This window comes from Triticum dicoccoides, chromosome 2A (genome assembly GCF_002162155.2).
Source record: "Triticum dicoccoides isolate Atlit2015 ecotype Zavitan chromosome 2A, WEW_v2.0, whole genome shotgun sequence".
Taxonomy (NCBI): domain Eukaryota; kingdom Viridiplantae; phylum Streptophyta; class Magnoliopsida; order Poales; family Poaceae; genus Triticum; species Triticum dicoccoides.
Window position 1 is genome coordinate 320638484 of NC_041382.1, and position 27422 is coordinate 320665905.

Genomic DNA, 27422 nt, shown 5'->3' on the forward strand with positions numbered 1-27422 from the left:
AGAACGTATGCGCATGGTAGATAAACACATCATCCATCATGATGGTTCTCTTCTCTTGCACATAACCATTAGAAGCACAAGTGCATGAATAATATGCTCCAACAATGGCAATATTCATCGCACTAGGTATATGGTGCAAAGAGGTAATACAAGTATGCTTCACAAGAAATATGTCAAAATCTCCAAATATATGCGAGAATGCTATGGGGGCAAACTCATTATCAAGACTAAAGGCATAGTTGCACTCAATACATGGAAAATCATCTAGCATGAGAGAGGAACACATGGAGATATATGACAAGAAGCAATAACAATCGCGTGCAAAGCATTGTAATGGTTGTCATCAACCGCATGAAATGAGCAGGTATGAATCATCGGTGATGCAACAAGGCAAGCAATCACAGTAATCAAGTCGTGCAAGCTGGTAGTGCGAAGATGCAACATACTAGAGGAAATCATGGCAATCATGTCACGTGAGAAAATAATAGGCATTGAAGCAAGCACGGACACAAAGCAAGATCATAGTATCATCATAGGCATGGGGCACAAAGCAAACATGACAGTAACAAATGATATCTCCACTAAGCTTGCAAATACACATACAAGTACTAGAATCAATCATCATGTGTAATGCAAAGCATGGGTCACAAATGCATGTCAAAGGCATATGAATGAGCATATCATGCAAAGTGAACATGGCAAGATGGGCATATAATATGTAATGGATAATAGCCCATAGCCACGTGAGGGCCATGTAGAAGAAATGCGCGAAGTCTTTACGCGAAGAGAGCAGTGGGAAAGACAATCCATGAGATCCCAAATCATCATTGCTCTCTACAGCTCGTTTTGTCAACTCGTGGGATTGCGAGGTTGACAAGTATTCATGGGTACCTACACAAAAGAAACACAAATGAAAGAAATTGTGTGTGTGGTAAATGTACACATCATCCATCATGATGTGTATGTGCACATGAGAGTTAGCACAAGATAAGCATCGCTCAAAGAAATTTGAGGCATGGTATAAGAACATGTCATCGATCATGAAAGAATAGTTATTATGTATGACACGATGGGGACACAAATTGAGCGTACAAGTATAAGGCACAACAATACCATTTTTATTCATGGGGAGCATATTGTGCACACAAGTATTGCGATCTTGCAATGAATGGGATGAATCAAAATCTCCTAAAATGTATGAGGAAACTATGGGGGTCTCCTCATGAGAAATGTTGGAAACATCATACGGAGAAAATGGACAACATCCAAAGCAATGCATATCCGAAGCTAGGTTGTCATGGCATGGCATATGAGATAGATGATGCAAAGGGAGCATATCAATATCATCACAAGAAAAAAATGCCAATAACCATGGGCTTGTCATCCATGCCATATGTGCAAATTGGGTTTTATTTTAATAGCATATGCATAGTCACTACGATGAGATTGCAAATATGACATATGGTTGATCTCATGCATAGCATATGACAAGTCAAGCGGACTGTTGAACATGATGTGACCTAAATAATTGTCACAAGAAATCCTATGTAACATGGCATCTGATAGAGGCGAAGGTGTACCGATGTTCCTATGATATGTGGCTATCGTTCTCTGTGGGAGTCGACCTTGACGATCCGACTACAAACGTGTGATACGTCGCGCCTTAGAAATCACTAAACCAACTTCCGACGGGTTATTGACCACGCCGGAGCATGATCAACCTGAACACGAGGGTCTGTTTCCTGCGAGCAAACGAAGAACAAGCAAGAAACTGAGATTGCAATCTGGATATTGTGAATATAATATGAAAGCTTTATTGATCAAGGTGGGGTTCTGTGACGTCCTGGTCTGGTCGTTGAACACAAACGAAGTACGCGAAGTTGCAGCTATGGCGAACTTTTGATCTAAACAAAACCCAGAGTCTAAATGATGCCCTAAGAGTTGTATATATGGAGGAGAGATGGGGGAATTTCGTGGCCCTTGGAGCAGGGGTCGGAAACCAACCCTAACTCTTGTTTCCCCACACATACGGACTATAAAAACAGCCTATAATCAAGTATTTCCAAGTCATATGGTTTCTCCAACACCCAAGCTTCAACGACTCCAACACCACCTTCGTCAACAGAGCCTTCTACAAGCAACGTCGAAAAGTCGAGTTACAAGAAAGCTTTGTCAACCCCAAGTCATCTTTCTACAATGAGCAACTTCAAGCCAAGAGCTTCATCATCATCTACCCCAACCGATCAGACCGTCAAGACGAGTTCCTTCAAATGCTTCACATGTGGAGGCCAAGGCCACAAGTCCTATGAGTGCACCACCAAGCGGACCATGATCCTCAACGACGATGGTACTTATGACTCAATGAGTGTTGTATATATGGAGGAGAGAGGGGGGAATTTCGTGGCCCTTGGAGGAGGGGTCCAAAACCAACCCTAAATCTTGTTTCCCCACACATACGGACTCTAAAAATAGCCTATAATCAAGTATTTCGAAGTTAAATGGGCCTGGCCCAAAAATAAGGTGACGCAGTACCTGGGATAGCCTCTGTATGAAATTTATGAAGTGGCATATTGTATATTTCGTCCAAGGCTTCATGCACTCATTATGGTGGCCTCAAAGTCCTGGAATCATCACTTGTAACTCCGTTCCTGTTCCCCTTGCGTACGCCATCATCTCCATGCTTGAACTTGCTCCAAGGTTCATCTTTCTATTCCAAGCTAGGCCCTTCATTTGTAAGCAAAACAAATCTATCCAATTTAGGTAGCATCATATTCTCATGAACATTAGAATCGTTACCAACAAACGAAAGTACCTGGTAATTTAATTAGCGTGCGCGAGCTCTAGTAGTTGGTTGAGTATGTATAGCAGCAAGGGCTGTGGGTGTAACAATGGTATTGATGTCCTCATCATCCTCCCCTTCTTGAAATGAAGTCGTCCTCGATGGAAGCTCATCTTCCTCACCCAAATAAGGCTTCAAATCTGCAATGTTAAAAGTGGGACTAACCCCAATATCTGCAGGCAGCTCAAGTTTATATGCATTATCATTTATTTTCTCTAACACCTTAAAAGGACCATTAGCACGTGGAATTAGCTTTGATTTGCGGAAATTAGGAAATCTATCCTTACGCAAATGTAACCAAACAAGATCTCTAGGTGCAAACACAACATGTTTTGTACCCTTATCTCCAGCAAGTTTATATTTAGCATTCATACGCTCAATGTTTTCCTTAGTTAACTCATGAATTTTTAAAATCAATTCAGCATGTTCTTTAGCATCAAAATTAACCTTCTTCGAAGATGGAAGAGGGAACAAATCAATAGGTGCACGAGGTAGGAAACCATACACAATTTCAAAAGGGCAAATTTCAAAAGGGCACATCTTAGTAGTAGAATGCAATGAACGATTATAAGCAAATTCAATATGAGGCAAGCATTCTTCCCACAATTTCTTATTATTCTTCAAAACATCCCTAAGCATAGTAGACAATGTTCTATTGACTACTTCAGTTTGTCCATCAGTTTGGGGGTGACAAGTAGTACTGAAAAGTAGTTTAGTCCCCAATTTACACCATAAACATCTCCAAAAGTGGCTAAGAAATTTAGTATCACGATCCGAAACAATAGTATTTGGCACACCATGCAAGCGAATAATTTCACGAAAGAACAAATTAGCAACATTAACAGCACCATCACTTTTATGACATGGTATAAAGTGTGCCATTTTCGAGAATCTATCCACGACAACAAATATGCTATCTCTCCCCTTCTTTGTTCGAGGTAAACCTAAAACAAAGTCCATAGATATGTCCTCCCAAGGAACACTAGGTACAGGCAAAGGCATATATAAACCATAAGGATTGAGTCGTGACTTAGCTTTTTGACATGTAGTGCAGTGAGCAACAAAACACTCAATATCCCGTCTCATCTTCGGCCAAAAGAAATGTGTAGCAAGTATGTCCTCCGTCTTCTTCACGCCAAAGTGTCCCATTAATCCTCCTCCATGCGCCTCCTGCAACAACAAAAGACGAACGGAGCTAGCTAGAATGCATAGCTTGTTAGCACGGAACACAAATCCATCATTAATGACAAACTTGTTCCACGTTCTTCCTTCTTTACAATTCTGCATTACATCTTTAAAATCATCATCATGCACATATTGATCTTTGATGGTCTCCAAACCAAATATTTTGAAGTCAAGTTGGGAAAGCATAGTGATGTGGAGCATCCCACGATCATCCCCATGGACGCATATACACCTCCAACGACACCACTTGGACCAATGACAAGAGCTCGAGCAAAGGCCATCGAAGATAAGGTGAACTCACTCCTCTCCGAACTACCACTTTCTATGCACGAGACTTCGCTAATACCTCAAGAGGAAACCCTATGTGTGATCAGGTGCTTGGAGGAAAGCCACGGACCAACTACACTCAACGGACAAGACGGTGAGGACGCCAAGCTCAATGGGCAAGAAGAAGGATTTCTTGAAACTCCCAGGCTCCGGACGACCGGCGAGCTACGGACGTCCGACGACCTCCAGGCACCGGACGACCAGCCCTCTCTAGACGACCGACACATCCACACCCGAGCCGAATCTACGGATTTCCGAAGCCCCCCAGACAACCGATGCCCCGGACGTCCGACCCCGACCGGACATCCGGCCGAAGCCCACCCGAGCCGAATCTACGGACGTCCGACGAGCACCCACGTCCAGACCCTCGCGAGCCTCCGGACGACCGGTAACTCCCGGACGTCCGACGCGTGTGTGCTGTTTGCGTGTTGGGCCGTAGCCCATGTACCCCTTCGACTTCTAAGACTATATATAGACCTTCCCCTCCTCTTTTCTAGGGTTAGCATTGGTTTAGCTAATATGTGAGATAGAGCTTTGCTCATCCATACAGATCTACTCCTTGAGAGAGACCGCGGCCCCTCTTCGAAGAAGATCCACGTTGGATTCAAGACCCCCCTCTTGGGTGGACCCCTTCAAGACCTCCTCATGGAGATGAACCTTACCTTGTATTTTCCCTTTGTTGTTCATGTACCTTGTGGATCTTGTGTGTTTGATTGTCTAGTGGATGTGTGATTGGACTTGTTCTTGAGTGTTTCCCCTTGTGATTTCTCTCCGTTCTTCCCCGTGTTCTTCGCGTTCTTAGTTGGGATCCGCTCCTTTCGTGAAAGATCGGTCGTATAGGGTTACACCCTACATCATCTTGGTATCAGAGCCACATTGATCACAATTTCGGAGCCTCCCCGTTGTGTTTCTAGCCTTGTTTTTGTTGATTTTGTTCCTAATTCAGAAAATCCCCAACACCCAAGCTTCAACGGCTCCAACACCGCCTTCGTCAACAGAGCCTTCTACAAGCAACGTCGACAAGTCGAGTTACAAGAAAGCTTCGTCAACCCCAAGTCATCTTTCTACAATGAGCAACTTCAAGCCAAGAGCTTCATCATCATCTACCCCAACCGATCAGACCGTCAAGACGAGTTCCTTCAAATGCTTCACATGCGGAGGCCAAAGCCACAAGTCCTATGAGTGCACCACCAAGCGGACCATGATCCTCAACGACGATGGTACTTATGACTCAATGATTGAAGGAGAAATGGAAGCCCTTGAGCAAGTGGCCATACACCAACAAGTGAATGAAGAAGACACGTAACAAGTCTATTGTGATGAAGATTCAAGTCCCGCCCTTGTTGTCTCCAAGGTCTTGAATCTCCAACATCACCAAGAAGAAGACCAAAGATGCCACATCTTTCATACTAAGGCCGACATCAATGGAAGGTCCGTCAAGGTCATCATTGATGGAGGGAGTTGTCATAACTTAGCAAGTGAAGAACTTTGCTCCAAGCTCCAATTGCCCAAGAAGAAGCACCCACATCCCTGCAAAGTTCAATGGCTTAGCGACTCCGACACTATCCAAGTCGAGCATCGAGTACAAGTCTCCTTCAAAATTGGCACCTACGAAGACACTTTGGAGTGTGATGTTGTTCCAATAACCGTTTGCCACCTTCTTCTTGGACGCCCATGGCAATTTGATAGAGGTGTCATCCACAACGGCCGAACGAACCACTACATCTTCAAGATGAAAGGAAAGGAGTATGTATTTCGCCCTATGTATCCAAGCCAAGTGATCACCGACAAGCAAGCCACCCATCGTGGACAGAATAGTGAGAGAGTGACTGGCACAAGCCCAAATCGAGTGCATCCACGATGAGTGAAAAGCAGAACCTAGTTCTATTTGCCACCAAACATGAGATAAGAAAAGTGTGTGAGAACCCATCTAGTGTGATACACTACATCCTTTTGTGCAAGGACGACGCACCACAAGCTAACACCTCTCACACTCTACCTTTAGTGTTGTCTTCTCTTTTGCAGGAATTCCAAGATGTTTTCCCCGACGAGCTATCTCTGGGACTACCTCCACTATGAGGAATCGAGCACCGCATCGACCTCATCCCCTGAGCACCTCTTCCGAACAAAGCTCCCTACTGCGTGAACCCCAAAGAAACCAAAGAAATACAAAGGCAAGTAAAGCATCTCATAGACCATGGACATGTGTGTGAAATTTTGAGTCCTTGTGCCATTCCGGTCATTCTTGTGCCAAAACGAGACGGTAGCTTTTGCATGTGTTCTGATTGTAGACCTATCAACGCTATCACTGTTCGCTATAGGTATCCCATTCCATGCCTTGATGATATGCTTGATGAACTTAGTGGTGCCACTATATTTTCCAGGATTGATCTTAAAAGTGGTTACTATCAAATCCGCATACAAGAGGGTGATGAATGGAAAACTGCTTTCAAAACAAAGTTTGGTTTGTATGAGTGGTTAGTCATGCCTATGGGTTTATCGGAAGCACCGGGTACTTTCATGCGTCTTATGAATCATGTCTTTCGCCCTTACATTGGTGAGTTTGTTGTGGTCTACTTTGATGCTTGTTTATAGCAAATCTCTTAAAGATCATGTCACCCATGTCCGAACCGTTTTGCAAACTCTTCGAAAAGAGCGTCTCTATGCTAACATGGAAAAGTGCCTTTTTGGCATTGATAAGCTCGTTTTCTTGGGTTTGTTGTTTCCTCTAAGGGTGTTCATGTTGATGACTCTAAGATCAATGCTGTCAAAACTTGGCCACAACCAGCCAATTTGCAACAAGTGCGTAGCTTCCTTGGTTTAGCCGGTTTCTACCATAGATTCGTGAAGGACTTTAGCACCATTGCTTCACCTTTGCATGCTTTGAGCAAGAAAAATGTGCCTTTTGTTTGGGGACCATCCCAAGACACCCCTTTCAATGAGCTTAAGAATTTGCTTACTCATGCTCCCGTGCTTGCATTACCCAACTTTGACAAACCCTTTGAGATTCATTGTGATGCTAGATGTAATGGCATAGGAGGTGTGTTAACGCAAGAGAAGCACCCCATAGCTTACTTTAGTGAGAAACTTTCCGGAGCGCAACTCAATTACCCCATATATGACAAAGAGTTATATGCTTTAGTGTGAATTTTGCATGAATGGGAACATTATCTTCGCCCTCATGAATTCATCATTCATATCGATCATCAAGCGCTTAAATACCTTAAGGGTCAAACTAAGTTGAACAAGCATCATGCTAAATGGAGTGAATTCATTAAGTCTTTTACTTATATCATCAAGTACATCAAAGTTAAGGAAAATGTTGTGGCGGATGCTCTTTCCCGCATATGCATGCTTGTTACTCAACTTGCATTGGATGCCATTGGCTTTGAGCACATAAAAGACTTTTATGAGCATGATTCTACTTTTGCTATTCCTTATGCCAATGTTTGGCACATACCTCTTGGGAACGCTATTACATCAAAAATGGATATCTTAGCTAACAACCTTTACATCCACGAGTCTTCTCTTCGTTTGTTGCTTTTGCAGGAATATCATGGAGGAGGACTAATGGCACATTTTGGATGCGACAAGACTTTCACCACACTCTCCAAGAACTACTATCGGCCCAAGATGTTTCGCAATGTCAACCGCTTCACCAACCGATGCTCTACATGTCGCAAAGCTAAGTCTAAAGCACAATCCCATGGCCTTTACATGCCTCTCCCAATTCCATATCAACCATGGGAAGACATTAGCATGGATTTTGTACTTGGATTGCCTAGGACTCGAAATGGAAAGTGTGGGAGTCCTGGATTAGGGGGTCTCCGGATAGCCGGAATATCTCCATTGGCCGGACTAATAGACTATGAAGATACAAGATTGAAGACTTCGTCTCGTGTCCGGATGGGACTCTACTTGGCGTGGAAGGCAAGCTAGGCAATATGGATATGGATATCTCCTCCTTTTTAACCGACCTTGTGTAACCCTAACCCTCTCCGGTGTCTATATAAACCGGAGGGTTTTAGTCCGTCGGACACAACAACTACAACATACAATCATACCATAGGCTAGCTTCTAGGGTTTAGCCTCTCCGATCTCGTGGTAGATCTACTCTTGTACTACCCATATCATCAATATTAATCAAGCAGAACATAGGGTTTTACCTCCATAAAGAGGGCCCGAACCTGGGTAAAACATTGTGTTCCCTGCCTCCTGTTACCATCCGCCTTAGATGCACAGTTCGGGACCCCCTACCCGAGATCCGCCGGTTTTGACACCGACATTGGTGCTTTCATTGAGAGTTCCTCTGTGTCGTCGCCGTTAGGCTTGATGGCTCCTACTATCATCAATAGCGATGCAGTCCAGGGTGAGACTTTTCTCCCCGGACAAATCTTCGTCTTCGGCGGCTTTGCACTGCGGTCCAATTCGCTTGGCCATCTGGAGCAGATTGAAAGTTACGCCCCTGGCTACCAGGTCAGGTTTGGAAGCTTAAACTACATGGCCGATGTCCGTGGAGACTTGATCTTCGACGGATTCGAGCCTCTGCCTTGTGCGTCATGCGGTCACGATGAGTACGATTTAGCTCTACCATCGGACAGTGTCCAGGAGATCGCACAGAAAGCCGCCCTGACCCTCAATTCGGAGCCAATTGCGCCGTCCGTGGACAGGTGGATGGACCCCGCCACGGAGGCCTTATCCTCAGCGGCGATCGACCCAAACATCGACCTTACCTTACATGAGAGCCATGTTGTTAAACTGCCGGATCCTTCTCCGGCCATGGACTCCGAGCCGCCTGCACCCGTTCCTATCGAATCCGATTGGGTGCCGATCATGGAGTTTACCTCCGCGGATATTTTTCAGCACTCGCCTTTTGGCGACATACTAAACTTATTATGGTCTCTCTCCTTGTCAGGAGGATCCTGGCCGAACTATGTTCGGCAGGACTGGGATGCGGACGACGAAGAAATTCGCGGCCCACCCACCACCCACTTAGTAGCCACTATCGATGACTTAACCGAGATGCTCGACTTCGACTCCGAAGAAATCGACGGTATGGACAACGATGCGGGAGACAAAAAGGAACCACTGCCCACAGGGCACTGGACAGCCACTTCACCACATGACGTATACATGGTGGACACACCAAAGGAAAACGACGATGAGGAACGGAAGGATGCAACGAAGAGTTGTTCCCTCGAGAGGCAGTCAAAGCGGAGCCGTAAGCGCCGCCCCAAATCCCTCCTTCGTAGAAACAACGATCATACAGACCCAGCGTTAGAGCAGGGTAAACCATTGCCGGACCACGGCAACACGGAGAATCAAACCGAACAACCCGATTCTGTCAAAGATAATAGTCTGGATGACATAACACCGGACAGACACCCGGAGCAACAGAATGCTCATCAAAGGCTGGTTGCCACTGTGAGGAGTCTAAAAAAGAAGAATCAAAGGCTCAAGGCTGTGCAAGACACACTCCAAATCAGATGGAGCAAAGTACTCAACACAGCAGCGAAGTATGGCGGTAATCACCCCACCAAGAGCTACCCAAAGCGGAAGTTGCTACCTGAATTCGATGAGGAGGCCTTAGATCCCCTGCAACCAAAAATTAAAACGGCCACCTGGCCGGATAGATGACCTCACGGCCAAAATAGAGCGGCAAGCAATGCCGCACATAAGCTAATGCGCGATCCACGCGAGGGCTCGCATCAAAAGGACGGCGCAACCAGATCCATCTATGGACCACGCAGCCGCGCTCCAGCACGCGATGCAACACAACAAACATCCGAACACTACGGTCCACCCAGATACAGGGGTGCCGCACACCCCCTATGTTTCACCGACGAGGTGCTGGACCATGAATTTCCAGATGGATTCAAACCCGTAAACATAGAGGCATATGACGGAACAACTTACCCTGGGGTCTGGATTGAGGACTATATCCTCCATATCCATATGGCTTGAGGAGATGATCTCCACGCCATTAAGTATTTACCCCTCAAACTCAAAGGGACAGCTCGGCACTAGCTTAAAAGCCTCCCCGAAAGCTCCATTGGAAGTTGGGAAGAGCTCGAAGGCACTTTTCGGGCAAATTTTTAAGGGACTTATGTCCGACCTCCGGACGCGGACGATTTGAGTCATATAACTCAACAGCCCGGAGAGTCAGCCCGAAAGCTTTGGAACAGGTTTCTTACTAAAAAGAACCAAATAGTGGACTGTCCGGACGCCGAAGCCTTGGCAGCTTTTAAGCATAGCGTCCGTGACGAATGGCTTGCCAGACACCTCGGCCAAGAAAAGCCGAGAACAATGGCAGCATTAACAAGCCTCATGACCCGCTTTTCCTAGCGACCCCAGTACATCCGAAGTTAGAGATGGAAACGGGAAATCACGGCGCAACAACAATAACAAACGCCGGAATAAAGAAGACAGCACGAAGAGCACGGCAGTAAACGCCGGATTCAAAAGCTCTCAGCCAAGTCAGCAAAAGCCGCCCTCTAAAGGCACCAGAGACGAACTGTCCAACCTCAACAAAATTCTGGACCAAATATGTCAGATCCATAGCACCCTTGGTAAACCCGCTAATCATACCCATAGAGAATGTTGGGTCTTCAAGCAGTCCGACAAGCTCAACACCGTACACAAGGGGGAGGATACAACAAGCGAAGACGAGGATGAGCCTCTCAAGCAAGACATTGGGGAACAAAGAAAATTTCCACCAGAAGTCAAAACAGTAAACGTGTTACACGTGATCAAGGGGAGAAACAAAGCGGCACTCCCAGAAAAATATGCCCAAGGGCCTATCACCGCGGAGTCCTGCCACTAGTCGTCTCAACCGATCACTTTCGACCATCGTGATTACTCAGCAAGTATCCGGCGTGCAGGATGGGCTGCCCTGGTATTAGACCCAATAATTAACGGATACCACTTTACACGAGTCCTGATGGACGGTGGCAGTAGTTTAAACCTGATATACCAGGATACAATCCGCAAAATGGGGATAGACCCAACGAAAATTTGCCTCAGCAATACTACCCTTAAAGGAGTAACTCCAGGACCAGGGGCTCATTGCACGGGCTCCCTGCTACTAGAGGTTATATTCGGCTTCCCCGATAACTTCCGAAGCGAAAATTTAACATTCCACATTGCTCCGTTCCAAAGTGGCTATCAAGCACTACTTGGACATGAAGCTTTCGCTCGCTTTAATGCAATACCGCATTATGCTTCCCTTATGCTTAAGATGCCCTGTCCACGTGGCATCATTACAGTGTATGGAAATATTAAGCGATCCCTGCGTGCCGAAGAGAGTGTGACTGCCTTGGCAGCCACACAGTAAAATGGCCTCACCAGCTAAAATACTCGATAGGTCGTCAAGACCACAGACACGGTTAGACGAGTCCGACGCAGCTATATGAAATTCGTACAGGTTTGATGGCCACACCCCCCTCATAAACACAAGGGGCTCAACACGCGCAGACAAGTGGAAATTTTTCCTCATCTTGAATTATACTTGGTTTCTTTAAACCTACCATTTTGCACGACAACTTTTCACCTAAGTTTCTCTCTTTTACAGATAACCATCGTGCTACACCCGTCCAGGATACGGCACAATGGAGACACAGGCGCAGACATGCAGCAGGGACCCGCCCCAAGGATTCTTTTTAGATTAAGACCCTATGTCCACATTTTTTACTGTCTCTTGTTGATACACATCCCTCGGATTCTCAGTACAATTGAGAAGGATGCTGGCATCTTGGCATGTGGCCACGTCATAATAATGCACGTACCTGGACACCGGGGGCTTCTTACAAAGGGCACTATTTAGGCCCAGTTTATACCATAAAGACCGAATACCTTAGAGAGTGTTCGGCATCGCGAGTTTGGCCTTATATGCATTAGCTCCGAATCATGTCTTTGGTCAAATGTTGGGTTTGCCCGGCTCCTATGTTTTGGTACCTTACGTTCCGCTCTAACGGCTAAGGTAGCACTAGGAGAACTACTGCGATTGTGCCCCGGGTCATCCGGACGAGCACCTCAATAAAGAAAGCCGAAAACTGACTGTCATGATATAGCGTGAGACTGGTCAACCACTCGATGACCTATCGGAATGTTAGAATTCCTCCGCCTTAACGAAGGGCCGTTTCCCGGCCAGGCACGTATGCACCCCGAATCTGGGAGAATGCGGAGCCAACAGGGGCTATATAGTGGCCCCACCATCAAACTCCTATGGCTAAGTGAAAGTTATAAAGCATTATAGTCCAGTTGCCTCGTTCGCTGCGCTATCACCTCCTTAATAGGACCAAGACGTTTGGGTTAAGTGTGAACACGCGTCTTCTGCGTACACCTCCGCATTATATGCGTGGGGGCTGAAGCCGACGACTGCAATCTTTCAGGTTATACACATGTATACATAAACGGCCGCACAGGAGGCATCATATTACTTTCAGGCAAAAGTATAAACACAGCCTTAATAAATTTCATAAAAACATTGTGTTTACAATGGGAATACATGTCACTCAAACATAATACGCTTCGAGCACTGGGCCTCTATCAAACGAGCACCCTCGAGAACCTCTTCGAAATAGTGCTCGGCAGCCACTCGGCCTATGGCCGAACCCTGCGCCGCAACAGTGGTAGCATCCATCTCCACCCAGTATGCTTTAACACGGGCGAGGGCCATCCGCGAGCCTTCTATGCACGCCGACCTCTTCATTGCATTGATGCGTGGCACCGCACCAAGGAACTGCTGCACTAAGCTGAAATAGTTGTTCGACTTCGGCTTTTCCGGCCACAGCTGATCCACGACAGACCTCATGGCGAGTCCGGACAACCTATTTAGTTCGGCCCATTCGGCTAGCTGATCAGTCAATGGAAGCGGATGCTCTAGAACATTGAATTGCGACCAGAATAGCTTGTCCACTTCATGATTTGTTTGACCTTGGAAGTATTTGGCCGCATTGGCGGCCCTCGCCGCCAAGTACATATATGCGTCGGCCGAACTCCACAGCCGATCCAGAGGGGCATACCGTGGATCTCTGAACTTTCTCCGTAGCATGAAGGGATTCCTAGCCGCAATATCCCCAGCTTCATGCAGCTCCTCCTTCTTCGCTCTCATAGCAGAGCGGGTGTCTTTGTTCGCCATCGTGGACTTTTCAAGGTCCGCTGCCTTCAATCGGTTCTCTTTTTCAAGTAACTGGCAATGGTCGGCAGTGTCTTTTAATTCTACGGCCATCTTGGCCATCTTCTCTTTGCTCTCTCAATGCGCGGCCTTCTTGGCTTTCAACTCTTCAGCCGCCTTCAAAGCAGCCGCATTACTAATCCTTGCTTGTTCTTTGGCTCGGGCAAGTTCCGCCCGCAGGGTTTCCATGGTGGCAGCTCCATCTGCAGTCACAACATATTAAAGATACTGGCATCATGCTACTCTTACTATGTGGCATTCACCAGAAAATAACACTTACCCTGTGCCTCGTCAAGCCTCTTGTTAACAAGCTCGATGTCGGCATCTGCCGCATCCAGTTGCCGCTTCAGTTCGGCAAACTCATGAGTCCGGCTAGCCACCGGAGCTCCCGCTACCTACACATCAAAGCGGTATGGTTATTGCCTGGGACTACGATCCTCTGTTTGCCGTCGTTCTCGGTGACAACCAGAGTCTCAGGGGCTACTATCTACATAGGACACACCTAAAAATGTGCGGTACCATCACAAATGTACATCATTTTACGTACCTCAAAGCCCGTCAGTAGACTCATAAAGTCATCATGCAACCCGCTTTCGGTGGACGAGATCCTTTCCATCACCGTACCCATCAATGTATGGTGTTCTTCTGAGATGGCCGCTCGCTCCAACAGCTCTCTCAGTACATCCGACCGCATACCAGACGGTGTCAGACTCTTCTATTTGCGTTCTTCGAGAGCCGGACGCTGGGGACTTCGGGTAACTATAGGATTATCTTCTGGCCTCACCGGATCCGGAGAGGCCCTCCGTGATGACACTTCAAGGTCGCCCGCTTCTTGAGCGGAGGAGTCCAGGGGAGGCGTTTCGCTCTCCATCATCTCTGGAAGAAGATCCCCCGAGGACGAGCTCTGCTGAGAAGGGCTAAGATCCGAACTGCAATAAATACTTCGGTTATTTTCCTTAGAGGTAAGGTAGTATATCTCCACTGTTAAAGTACTCTTTGATTACTTACAGCTCGTTGGAGGGCTGATCCCCGCACGGACTTTGTGCGGCAAGAGCACCCTCCAAGGCAGGACCCTCTGGTGGAGATTTCTTCTCCCGCTTGGAAACCTTGGTTTCCGGATCTTCAGAGGTAGTCCTCTTCCTTCCCCGGGGTGAGAGAATGTCCAATTCCTCCCCTCGATTATCCTCCCTCACGGAGGCGCTCATTCCCTTGGTCGGAATAGGTAGTGATGGAGGCCTCCTTTCGCCATCATTATTCCCCCCTTTGTCTTCCGAGGGCTCTGGGAAAGGTGCTAGCTCGAGCATCTTTTCCAGCACCGGATTTTCCAAACCCTCAGGAAGGGGGGCCGAACACGGAATCATCTTCGCCTTTGTTATCCAGTCCTGGTCAAAGAGCGATTTCTCAGAATGACGTCGTGGTAAATAAAAGAAGGTGTGTCCGGCTAAAGGATTACTTACTTGGTCGGCGGTACGGTTGCTGCTCAGGCCCATGTCCTCGGTATTATCCGGACACTCTATTTGGGGTCCGAAGAATGATTTGTACATCTCCTCGTGCGTCAGGCTGAGGAAATTCTGAATAGTACATGGCCCTTCTGGGTTGAACTCCCACATGCGGAGGGGCCGGCGTTTGCAAGGCTGGACTCGACGAACCAGCATGACTTGCTCCACCATAATCAAACTGAAATCTCATTCGAAGAGATTTTGGATGCGGCTTTGCAGTACAGGCACGTCCTTGGCAGGACCCCAGCTCAGCCCTCTGCTAATCCATGACATCAGTTGTGGTGGAGGGCCTGAGCGGAAAGCAGGGACAGCCACCCACTTGGCACTTCGGGGAGCTCTGATGTAAAACCACTCCTGTTGCCATAATCCGGACACCTCTGGAAAGGAACCTTTGGGCCACGGAGCTCCTGCTATCTTGCTTATTAATGCGCCTCCGCACGCTGCATACTTCCCCTCGACCATCTTCGGCTTCACGTCAAAGGTCTTGAGCCACAGGCCGAAGTGAGGGGTAATGCGGAGGAAGGCCTCACACACGACAATGAATGTCGAGATGTGGAGAAAGGAGTCCGGGGCTAGATCGTGGAAATCTAGCCCGTAATAAAACATCAACCCCCTAACGAAGGGATCCAGAGTGAGGCCTAGACCTCGGAGGAAGTGGGAGATGAACACGACGTCTTCGTTGGGTTCAGGAGTTGGGACGACCTGCCCTCGAGCAGGCAGCCGATGTGAAACCTCGGCGGTCAGGTATCTGGCCTCCCTCAACTTCTTGATGTCTTCTTTCGTAACTGAGGAAGGCATCCATCGGCCTTGAAGTCTAGATCCATACATGATTGAAGGTCCGGAGCACCTGACCTGGGCTTTTGGTGTTAGAAATCAAGGCGGGGGAAGGATTCGATTGAGCACGGGAGAGAAAAAAGTAAAAGCCTTGTCCCTTTATAAAGAGGGTGAATATCAATCGTCCTCTCCGTAGCCGTTTGGGACTTGCCTATAATCTAGGAGTCCTAGACAGCGTTGGGTTACCCACGCCCGTATTGATGAGAATCCCGTGATAAGGGGACACGATCTTTCCTTTGACAAGACGTGTCAAAAAATTGCCTCGCATTATGTGCGGGGCTAGTTAAAGGAAACGGTTCGAATAATCACCGGGCCATGGCTTAATGTCATGTTGCCAAAACAAGTCAGCAAATTTGATTTGTGAAAATATTATTCTCTCTACGGTGGTATGTGGAACTTATTTTGCAGGGTCAGACACTATCCTTATATTCAAATTCTTCCGTGGTATATTCGGAGGAGGAACCCGCCTTGCAATGCCGAAGACAATACTTCGCGCCGGACTCATCGTCATTGAAAGCCTGGTTCAGGGGCTACTGTGGGAGTCCTGGATTAGGGGGTGTCCGGACAGCCGGACTATCTCCATTGGCCGGACTGTTAGACTATGAAGATACAAGATTGAAGACTTCGTCTCGTGTCCGGATGGGACTCTACTTGGCGTGGAAGGCAAGCTAGGCAATACGGATATGGATATCTCCTCCTTTGTAACTGACCTTGTGTAACCCTAACCCTCTCTGGTGTCTATATAAACCGGAGGGTTTTAGTCCGTAGGACACAACAACTACAACATACAATCATACCATAGGCTAGCTTCTAGGGTTTAGCCTCTCCGATCTCGTCGTAGATCTACTCTTGTACTACCCATATCATCAATATTAATCAAGCAGGACGTAGGGTTTTACCTCCATCAAGAGGGCCCGAACCTGGGTAAAACATTATGTCCCCTGCCTCCTGTTACCATCCTCCTTAGACGCATAGTTCGGGACCCCCTACCCGAGATCCGCCGGTTTTGACACCGACAGAAAGGATTCGATATTTGTTGTTGTGGACCGATTTTCTAAGATGGCACATTTCATTCCTTGCAACAAGATAGACGATGCTTCACATGTTGCCAATCTCTTTTGTAGGGAAATATTATGTCTACATGGAGTGCCAAAGATGATTGTCTCAGACCATGACATCAAGTTCCTAAGCTACTTTTGGAAGACCTTATGCGCCAAGCTCGGAATCAAGCTACTCTTCTCCGCGGCGTACCATCCACAAACCGACAGCCAAACGGAGGTGACCAACCGCACACTCTCCGCTCTACTTCACGTGCTCATCAAGAAGAACATCAAGTGATAGAGGCAACGGTGTCCTGTCTATCGATGAGATGGTGGCTATCATTTTGGGGGAAGTCGACTTTGATGATTCGACTACGAACGTGCGAGGACGTCGCGCCTTAGCAATCGCTAAACCAACTCCGAGAGGTTATTGACCACGCCGGAGCATGATCAACCTGACCACGAAGGTCAGTTTCCTGCAGGCAAATGAAGAACAAGCAAGAAACTAAGATTGCAATCTGGATATTGCGAATATAAGAGGAAAGCTTTATTGATCAAGGTGGGGTTCTGTGACGCCTTTGTCTGATTGTTGAACACAAACGAAGTACGCAAAGTTGCAGCTATGGCGAACTTTAATCTAAACAAAACCCAAAGTCCAAACGATGCCCTAAGGGCTGTAATTTCGTGGCCCTTGGAAGAGGGGTCCGAAACCAACCCTAACTCCTGTTTCCCCACACATACGGACTCTAAAAACAACCTATAATCAAGTATTTCGAAATTACATGGGCCTGGCCCAAAAATAAGGTGATGCAGCACCTAGGATAGCCTCTGGACGAAATTTATGAACTGGCATCTTGTATATTTCGTCCAAGGCTTCATGCAGTCATTATGGTGGCTTCAATGTCCTGGAATCATCACTTGTAACTCCGTTCTTGTTCCCCTTGCGCACGCCATGCTTGAGCTTGCTCCAAGGTTCATCTTTCTATTCCAAGCTAGGCCCTTCATTTGTAACCAAAACAAATGTATCCAATTTAGGCAGCATCATATTCTCATGAACATTAGAATCATTACCAAGAAATGGAAGTACCTGATAATTCAATTGGCTTAACTCATGCATCATATTCCAAGCTTTGATTTGTGCAAATTAGGAAATCTATCCTTATGCAAATGTAACCAAAAAAGATCTCCAGGTGCAAACACAACATGTTTTCTACCCTTATCTCCAGCAAGTTTATATTTAGCATTCATACGCTCAATGTTTTCCTTAGTTAACTCATGCATTTTTAAAATCAATTCAGCATGTTCTTTAGCATCAAAATTAACCTTCTCCGAAGATGGAAGAGGCAACAAATCAATAGGTGCACGAGGTAGGAAACCATGAACAATTTCAAAAGGGCACATCATAGTAGTAGAATGCAGTGAACGATTATAAGCAAATTCAATATGAGGCAAGCATGCTTCCCACATGATGCAGAGCATCCTATGGACATCACCATGTCAAGAGTCTGTTTGGCAAGTGACACGTGGGACATCTACTTCACATACATAAAGGTGAATCATCTACTTTACACATGCTCACCTAACCCCTTCGAGGATGGTATACTACCTGACACCCCTCTCGTGTGCATGCATAGGTATTGTCGGAACACTACGGACGACGAGGAGGAGTGCAAGCGACAAGGAACAACTACAACATCCGCGAGGGAAGCATGGAAGCAACGACGGAAGAAGACGGAGACAACTTCCAGGACCCGGACATCCGGCCCTGGCCCGGACATCTGGCCCCTGGACGTGTCACCAGCAGCAAGGAGCCAGTGGCCAAGTCTACAGGTCCCGAACATCCGGCGACCAGCCCGGACATCCGGCGCATTTCGAACCCCCGGACATCCGACCTCCAGCCCGGAAATCCGGACCCCGCCATTCCAGAGAGCAACAAGGTTGGACCCTGCCAGCCCGGACATCCGGCCCCAGCGCCCGAACATCCGGCGTCTCGGGAAGGCCCGGACATCTGGCCCGACGCCCGAACATCCGCCCCCCTACCTGTGTGCAGCGCATATGGGCCGTGGCCCATGTACCCCTTCGCCCCTTAGACTATATATACTCCCCCTCCACCTACGTTTTAGGGTTAGCATTGGTTTAGCTCATATTTAGAGATAGAGCATTGCTCATCCATATCGGATCTACTCCACGAGAGAGACCGCGGCCCCTCTACGGAGAAGATCCACCTTGGATTCAAGACCCCTTGATGTGGAGCATCCTTCCATCATCCCCATGGACTCTACACCGACACATCAAGCCCCACATGGACCTATAACAAGAGCTAGAGCACGTGCTTTGGAAACCAAGGTGAACTCCTTCCTACTTAGCTTGCATATGGATACGAATGGAACATTGTTGCTACCTCACCAAGATACGTTGTGTCTCATTAGGTATGAAGAGGAACACCACCAAGAGGCTTAGGAGCACCCCCAAGGAGAAGAGGAACCACCCCAAGGCCACGCGGACCAAGACGGAGTGCAACAGCAGCAAAACTGGAAGTCCCAGGTGACCCCGTGCGCACGGGCCCCCGAGACCCCGTGCCCACGGACTATCCAGGAAGTTGATGCTGGAGCACCCCGTGCGCACTGGCCTGTACCGTGCCCACGGAACCCCCGTGCGCACGGGCCCAACTTACCCCGTGCGCACGGGCCTCCCAGGATGGACGGCTGAGATCCCCAAACTGAGCCGCTCTTCATCTCTTTCGACCCCAAGACTATATAAACCGTACCTAGGGCTATGTTTAGGGTTAGCAAAGTATGAGACGAGATATTTGTGAGCTTTGCTCCTTCTACCTTCCCACTTTTGGAATCAAGGCCCCTTTTGGGAAGAATCCTAGTGGATTTCAAGACCTCCTCTAGGAGAAGACTATCTTTAAGACCTCATCTCCTAGGAGTGGGAAGAACTTTTCCATTGTATCTTTCGTTTGATTGTGTTTGTGACTTGTGGATCTTGTATTTCTATTCTAGTGGATGTGTAATTGGGTAATTGTTTGAGTGATTTCCTCTTTGTGTTCTTGAGAGTTTGCCCTTTTCCCCCTCCAAGTGTGAAAAGATCCCCCTCTAGGATTTCATCCTATATCATTTTGGTATCATGAGCAAGGTTGATTCACATCTTGGAGTCCCATCCCCCCATTTGCTAGCTTGATTTTGTTGTTTTTCGTCCAAATTCAAAAATCCCCACAAAAATAGCCCCAAAAAAATTTTCTTGCAATTTGTTGGATCTTGTGAGATTTGGTTGTTTTGATCCACGAATTGGGAGTTTGGCAAGTGGATCTACCCATCTTCCTGTTTCCCCACCTTCCAAACCCTCAAAATTGCCTTACCATGGAAAATCCCCATGGATCCGGAGCCTTTCATCCGCTCCCAGCACACCCCGTGCACACGGGCCCTCGAGACCCTGTGCACACGGGACCCCGTGCGCATGGACCATCCAGTAACTTTCGTCCATCTTTTCTTTTGCACCATTTTGCTTCCAAACCAGCACTCGTGTTCTTCCGCACTATGTCTCGTGGTTGTTTGAGTTTCGAACCGCGGTTTCTCTTGTGTCCTAAGGTGTCTCGGCTACTTAGGCGCATTTGGACATCATCATCACCGCCACTCGATCATCAACTCGGACACCACACCGGCTTCAACAACTTCATTCTTATCGTAAGATCGGACGGTAACCACGACGACATTTCATTTTGCTTTTGCATTGATAACCCGAGCAATTTCGCGTCGCTTACCCATCGAGACTAGCAAGGTAAGAATTGCCGGGCCACGCTATTGTGCACCATAGTCATCTTGTTACCATCTTAGTGCCATAAGTCTCTCCCGTGCATATCTTACATACTTGTCTCATATCATACTTGGCTCTAGCTTCAAAAAACAAGAAAAGCTTTTAAGAAAAAGAGGAGCAACAAAGAGCTCGTAAACAATAACATCGAGCCATTTTGCATATCATCTTCGACACCTCATACGTAGCATAGTTGGGATTGAAGACGGCATGTTTCTCTTATAGGTTGGTGCACATGCGTATCTAGCCCATTTGAGCAATCAAGCTAGCGTCTCTCTAGTATTCGCACAACAAGAGCATTTTCCGTGGTTGCACATTTTGAGCTCACCCCTTGGTTGTGCGGATCCCATCTATCTTCCATGTGTGTGTTCCTAGTGATATCATTGGGTTTGATCTATTTGTTTTTACTTGCATTTTTGTGAATCTTCTCAACCTTATCGATATCTTGACTAATATTTGCTTGAAATTTTTGCCACCATCCTAACCGAGCTCCTCCATAAGCCTTTTACTTGTAGGTGTGAGAAACAATTCCCGCTACCAATTCCCCTATTATAGCATCATGAGATCGTACTTGTTACATCCACAATCTTCAAAAATGGTAACTTTGGTTTTGTTCTCTCATTTTTCCTACTCACCACCACTTTCTCATGATGGATAGGCCAAGTACTTCTACCAACCCACTCTTCATGGAGCAAGACGACGACATGAACTCCTTTGTCACCAAGAGTCACCTCTTTGGTGCACAACGTGCTTTGCATCAAGAGCAACAAGCTATGAGTGAATGCATCGACAACCTTGCCGCAGACTTGCGACTTTCCGAGCAACGTACAAGGGACTACTTCGACCACAAGCTCGACGATCATAAGCAAGAGAATGACGCAAGTATGGATGAAATTCGTGCTTTGTTTCTCAACCGCTCGTCTTCCACTTCAAGAAGGAGCCGTTCAAGCCGCCACTCCGACTTCACCCTCTCCGGCTCAAGTACACCGACATCGAACACTCTTCGTCGAGCCGCACGCACCAACCGTCAAGCAAGCCTCAATCCCCTATGAGACACCGACTCTCAAGAGCGCTGACAACGTCAAACTCAAGAGGCCTTTGCACTAGCACGAGAACGACAATGACAACGCCAACATGAAGAGGAAGAACGCGCGCGTCTACACCAACATGTACAAGATGCCGAGTCACAATGTCAAGAACAACAACTCCATGACGAGAAAGCACTTGTGGCACAACAAGCTCTACGCGATTCGAGTCGAGCCGTTGCCGACCGAGGCCGTCAAGCCCGTGAACAAGAGGAAGCACTTCGCGAAGAAATTCAAGAACAAAGATTTCAAGCTCGCGTGCATTGTCAAGTTCCTCCTCGAGCTTGCGAAGCTCCCCCACAAGCTCACCAACACCATCAAGTTCATTGAGAGCATGAAGACAATGGAAATCCTCCACGACAAGAGCAACGTGAGGTTGACAACCCTCTGCGTCAAGAGCACCACGAGTTGAACAATCATTTACAACATGGGCGTCATCATCCCCAACCCCAATACAATGAAGAGCAATGCTATGGCAAGCTCAAGTTCACCATGCCCAAGTTCAACGGAAGCAACGATCCTAAACAGTACCTTTCATGGGCATTGAAAGTTGAGAATATCTTCCGTTTGCACAATTATGAAGAAGAGAAGAAGATCGCGATGGCATCCCTTGAGTTCCAAGACTATGTCCTTATTTGGTGGGAACAAGTCATTGAGCGCCGAGAGGCAAGAGGTGATCCACTCATCACTACTTGGGCGCAAATGAAGGATTTCATGAGAGCATGCTTCGTTCCTACCTACTACAACCGCGACCTCTTCAAGAAACTCCAACAACTCAAGCAAGGAACCAAGAGCGTTGAGGAATACTACAAGGAGATGGAGATTGCAATGATAAGAGCTAATGTCATGGAAGATGATGAGCAAACAATGGCACGCTTCTTGAATGGCCTCAACCATCCCATCAAGAAGATCGCCGACTTCCAACCATACTCAAATCTCATCGAGCTAGTGCACCAAGCCACCAAAGCGGAACGCCTAGTGCAAGATGATTTAAAATATGCCAAGTACTTGTCCAAGACCTATGGCTCCTCTTATCAAGCTCTCGCGACTTCGGCACCTCCTACCTCAACTAGAGAATCACCAAGTACCGGCGACAAGTCAAGTTCCAAGAAATCTTCGTCAACTACAAGCCATCCTCCTACGAGCAACTTCGAGCCGAGAGCTTCATCATCATCAAACCCAACCGATGAGACCATCAAGACGAGTTTCTTCAAGTGTTTCACTTGTGGAGGCCGAGGCCACAACAAGCGAACCATGGTCTTCAACGACGATGGCACTTATGACTCCATGAGCGAAGGCGAAATGGAAGCCCTCGAGCAAGTCGCCATGCACCGCCAAGTGAACAATGAAGAAGAACAAGTCTTTTGTGATGAAGACTCAAGTCCCGCACTTGTTGTCTCCAAAGTCTTGACTCTCCAACATCACCAAGAAGAAGACCTACGATGCCACATATTCCACACCAAGGCCGGCATCAATGGCCGATCCGTCAAGGTCATCATTGATGGAGGGAGTTGTAATAATCTCGCAAGTGAAGAACTTTGCTCCAAGCTTTAGTTGCCCATGATGAAGCATCCACATCCATACAAAGTGCAATGGCTTAGTGACTCCGACACTATCCAAGTGGAGCACTAAGTACAAGTCTCCTTCAAGATCGATGCCTACGAAGACACCTTGGAGTGCGACGTCGTACCAATGATCGTTTGTCATCTTCTCCTTGAACAACCATGGCAATTCAATAGAGGAGTCGTACACAACGGCTGAACGAACCATTACATCTTCAAGATGAAGGGGAACGAGTACGTCCTCCATCCAATGTTGCCAAGTCAAGTAATCGCCGACAAGCAAGCCACCAATCGTGGAGATCATAGTGAGAGAGCGAGCCACCAAAAAGAGAGTGAGCGCCACAAGCCCAAATCGAGTGCCTCCACGATGAGCGAAAACAAGAACCTAGTTCTATTTGCCACCAAACGTGAGATGAGAGAAGTTTATGAGAACCCATCTAGTGTCCTACACTACGCCCTCGTGTGCAAGGACAATGCATCACAAACTAACACTTCTCACACTCTTCCTCTAGTGTTTTCTACTCTTTTGCAAGAATTTCAAGATGTTTTCCCCGATGAGCTACCTCCGGGACTACCTCCACTACGAGGCATTGAGCACCGCATCGACCTCATCCCCGGAGCACCGCTTCCGAACAAATCTCTCTACCGTGTCAAGTTCTTGAGTTACTTTTGGAAGACCTTATGCGCCAAGCTCGGAATCAAGTTACTCTTCTCCATGGCATACCACCCTCAAACCGACGGCCAAACGGAGGTGACGAACCGTACACTCTCCACTCTACTATGAGTCTTGATCAAGAAGAACATCAAGGAGTGGGAGGAGTGCCTCCCAATTGCCGAGTTCGCCTACAACCGCGCAAGACATTCGACAACCGGCAAGTCCCCTTTCGAGGTCGTCTATGGATTCAACCCATTGTCCCCATTGGACATTCTTCCTCTACCACTACAAGAGCGCATCAACATGGACGCGAGCGACCGAGTGAACCACCTCAAGAAGATGCATGAAGATACAAGGCACACCATAGAGCGCCAAGTACAACGACTCACGACCAAACGCAACACCAACAAGTCCCCAATGGTGTTCCAACCAAATGACCTAGTTTGGGTACATCTCCGCAAGGATCGTTTTCCCAAGGAGCGCAAGTCCAAGCTACATCCAAGAGCCGATGGCCCATTCAAGGTACCCGCACGCTACAACGACAACGCCTACAAGGTCGACATCCCACGAGACAAGTACAATGTGAGCGACACATTCAACGTCAAAGACTTGGCCAAGTACCATGGTGATGAAGATCACGATCCATGGACGGATCTCTCCCAAGGGGGGGGGAGATGATGCGGAGCATCCTTCCATCATCCCCATGGACTCTACACCGACACATCAAGCCCCACGTGGACCTATAACAAGAGCTAGAGCACGTGCTTTGGAAACCGAGGTGAACTCCTTCCTACTTAGCTTGCATATGGATACGAATGGAACATTGTTGCTACCTCACCAAGATACGCTATGTCTCATTAGGTACGAAGAGGAACACCACCAAGACGCTCAGGAGCACCCCCAAGGAGAAGAGGAACCACCCCAAGGCCACGCGGACCAAGATGGAGTGCAACAGCAGCAAGACTGGAAGTCCCAGGAGACCCCGTGCGCACGGGCCCCCGAGACCCCGTGCCCATGGACTATCCAGGAAGTTGACGCGGGAGCACCTCGTGCGCACGGGCCTGTATCGTGCCCACGGGCCCAACTTACCCCGTGCTCACGGGCCTCCCAGGATGGACGACTGAGATCCCCAAACAGAGCCCCTCTTCATCTCTTTCGACCCCAAGACTATATAAACCGTACCTTGGGCTATGTTTAGGGTTAGCAAAGTATGAGATGAGATATTTGTGAGCTTTTCTCCTTCTACCTTCCCACTTGTGGAATCAAGGCCCCTTTTGGGAAGAATCCTAGTGGATTTCAGGACCTCCTCTAGGAGAAGACTATCTTCAAGACCTCATCTCCTAGGAGTGGGAAGAACTTTGCCATTGTATCTTTCCTTTGATTGTGTTTGTGACTTGTGGATCTTGTATTGCTATTCTAGTGGATGTGTAATTGGGGAATTGTTTGAGTGATTTCCTCTTTGTGTTCTTGAGAGTATGCCCTTTTCCCCCTCCAAGTGTGAAAAGATCCCCCTCTAGGATTTCATCCCATATCACCCCTCATGGGAAGATCCCCTTGTGGATTCAAGACCTCCTCTACGGAGAAGAACCGGTTACCTCTTGTATCGTACGTTGTTGACTTTGGATTTTGTATCTCCTTTGTGTTCATGGATCTAGTGCATCTGTGATCATTCTTGTTGGTTTGAGTGTTCTCTTGTGCCCCCCTCGTGATTTTCCCCTCGTTTTCCCCCTCGTGTTCTTCGTGTTCATCGCGGGATCCGCTCCTTTCGTGAAAGATAGGGCCACTAGGGTTCTACCCTACATCATCTTGGTATCAGAGCCACGTTGATCACGATTTCGAAGCCTCCCCTCGTTGTTTTCTAGCCTAATTTTGTTGTGTTCTTCCCCAATTTCGAAAATCCCCATGAAAAATAGCCCCAATTTTTTTGTGATTTGTTGGTTTGACAAAGTTTTGTTGGATTTGATCCATGGATTTACTTGGTTTCGAGTGGATCTAGCATACCCCACTTTCCCCCACTTTCCATCCATGAAATCTCATCAATTTTGCCCCCAAAATCATCTATTTCCGCCCCCAAATCGAGTTTCGAAGTCCAAATCCCGATCTGGAATAGTCGGGCCGGACATCCAGGCCAAAGGCCGGACATCCGGGCCATCGGGCCGGACATCCGGGCCCCAAGCCGGACATCCGGCTCCTGGAGCGCCAAATCTGCACAGTTCTGGACATCAGGTCCTGGATTTCCGGCTCCGAGCCCGGATGTCCGGCCCCTGACATCTCAGCCATCCTCGTTTCACCGTTTTGTCCATAACTAATTCATCCGGAGTCCGATTTTCGCGTTCTTTAGCTCGTTGAGAAGCTCTTGACATCCCCCTTCCCATAAAAATACTACCATTACCATTTGACTCCATAAAATTTGTAGAACTTTGGCATCTTTGCCTAGGGCTTCCACCACAACCTCCGCATAACCACCAATAACTTCCGCATAGTTTTGCCCACCATACACTTCCACCATCCCAACATAACCCAATTTTGTTAGTGTTTTGAGTTGTGTCTCCTAAGGTGTTTCGGCTACTTAGGGACCGTGCTTTCAACTCCGACACCATGTATAGTACACCACCTTACCCTCCACTTCCGCATTGCCTACTCGCAAAACCCATCATTGCATTTCCGCAATGCCATTGAGCTTCCGCAACCACCACCGCATTCCCGCTACCACCATTTGACATTTGACATTTGATATTTTGAGCGGTTTTTCCGTTTCCTAAGGTGTTTTGGCTACTTAGGGATGAGTCTCCATCATCTTGGTATCTCCATCAAGATCACCGCCACTCATCATTGCCAAGGACGGTAACCTCCATATCAACTTGGTATCGTGGTATCCCTCCATTGTATATTCCCTTGCCATTGCATTGTTAACCCCTAGCCCATTTTGCGTTACTTGCCTATCGAGACTAGCCATTTGAGTATTGTCGGTAACGTTACTTGTGCACATTAGTGATCTACACCATACATTGCATACATACCATACCATATCGGTATCATATCATCACTTGTGTCAGAAGATTGTTCCCGTATATACCCAATTGCTATCTTGGTTTGTGCATTTCGCAAAGTGGCCATACAAAAAAAAAGAGAATAAGCTTTTAAGCAAAGAAAAAGAGTGAACAAAGAGCTTGTAAGCAAGTGCCATAGCATCATACCACATTGCATAAGATTGTCATATCCGATCATCTTGGATCATACCATCGGAACATCATATTGTAACGCCCCGAGACTGATGCGCCAGGTGTCTCCCAGTTATTCGCTGTTGTTGCCATGTCATTTGCTTGCGTGTTGCATTTCGTCATGTCATCATGTGCATTTCATCATCTGGTTTCAAAACTTGCATCCATCCGGATCTTCCGGTTCTCT